Source organism: Staurois parvus, unplaced genomic scaffold (genome assembly GCF_062004578.1).
Source record: "Staurois parvus isolate SC_StPar_1 unplaced genomic scaffold, SC_StPar_1.0 ptg000347l, whole genome shotgun sequence".
In the NCBI taxonomy this organism is placed as follows: Eukaryota; Metazoa; Chordata; class Amphibia; order Anura; family Ranidae; genus Staurois; species Staurois parvus.
The window spans coordinates 654,453-655,993 of record NW_028318143.1 but is presented as its reverse complement, the minus strand read 5'-3'; the positions used below and the strand labels follow the sequence as shown (position 1 = coordinate 655,993).

The window sequence follows — 1,541 nt, the reverse complement described above, 5'->3', positions numbered from 1 at the left end:
TTCCCACTTGGTCCTCCTGGCCAAAAGGCCTGGTGGACCACCGTTCCCTATGCCCAGCCGAAGCCGGACATTCAGTACTAGGCAAGGGGACTCTCCCGAAGAAGAGTCCTCTAGGGATCAGGGGAGGAAGGAACCGTATGGCCACACATCCTCCCCCTAGACTTCAGGGTAGGCCCGAGGACCCACACCCTCCATCCGTGAAAAAAACACACATAAGGCAAAGAAAAAAGTGACAAACGTGGGAGTGGTTAAATTAAATAAATAGAAAATAAAAAAGTGGTACCATGCCAAATAGTGCACAGACCAGGCCCTGAGGCCTGTAGCAAAAATTGCCCTGGACTTAGCCAAAAGACCTGGTCCTTAGGGCGCTGTGCAAAAAGAAGTGAAAAACAGTGGCCATGTGTCATCTTCACACCGTGGGGTCCCACACCCAAGTGTTACTAGTGACACCCCTGAGAGCGTCTTCCCCAGGGGGCACTGAGTTTGCGGACTTTTTGCGTCCCCAGCCCCTGGCCAGACCAAGGTAGATCCGTCCAAATCAGGAGGTACTGGGTCTTTCCAGTCTTCCCAGAGGAATTACTCCCGGGGCCCCAGCTTAACTCGTGGCGCTCCCCGGTTTCTGTCCCTCCGGTACTAGCCTTCCGGACCCCCATCATACCAGTGAGGGTACTATACAACAACCATCCCCGCAAAGCTAGAATGGTCGGGAGCACCCCCACTGGACACTGATAAGAACAGATACTACACTTGATCTTAGCCAAAAGGCCGAGAAGCGATGTAGGAGGAATACAAATGTGATATCTGAATATAGCGAAAAATCTCACAATTTGGCAACTTGTAAAGAAAAAACGTACAAAAAGAGGAAGTGGTACATGTAATACAACTGGGTGATACCAAGCGCGGTCCAGCAGTGGAAAGAAATGGGGGCTTCATTAGCCGGATAGAAAGAAGAATGATTTTAAAAGGATAGAAGTGGATTGTGTGGAGATTGCAAACAATACGGAGTCTTCAGCCTGTCCCAAAGTGACAGGTATTGTCTTGTTATGGTATTACTGACCGCTTTGTGTTCTCTAGTGGCTAGCCAAATTAGATTGATAGCAAGGGGATCACAGTCAGCAGCTTCTTTATTAAGCCATAGAGGCACTTCCGATGTTGTGTGGTATTGAGCAATATGTGTTAATTGGGCTGCTTGATAATATTTTGTAAAATTCGGTAAGCTTGGGCCGCCTTGCAATTTAGAACTCAACAGCACTGTCCTAGACAAGCGGGGTTTGGTAGACCCCCAGATAAATTAATTTACACGGCATTGTAGGATATGTAAGTAACGTGGTGCTGTCACTCGAAGAACTCTAAACAGATATAAAATTTAGGTAGGAGGGTCATCTTGACTACCGCTATATGCCCAAACCATGATATATGTAAAGAGGACTAGCGGGTTAAGGTACAGTATTTTCTGGTGTATAAGACTACTTTTTATACTTAAAAATATACCCCAAAAGTTGGGGGTTGTCTTATACGCGGGGTATAAAATGTGAACCTTG

At 46.9% G+C, this 1,541-nt stretch overlaps 1 pseudogene; it reads right to left on the bottom strand.

Annotated features, from left to right (window-relative positions):
- Positions 1-661: 661 nt before the first annotated feature.
- Positions 662-777, bottom strand: LOC149456783 (U2 spliceosomal RNA; annotated as a pseudogene).
- Positions 778-1,541: the final 764 nt, after the last annotated feature.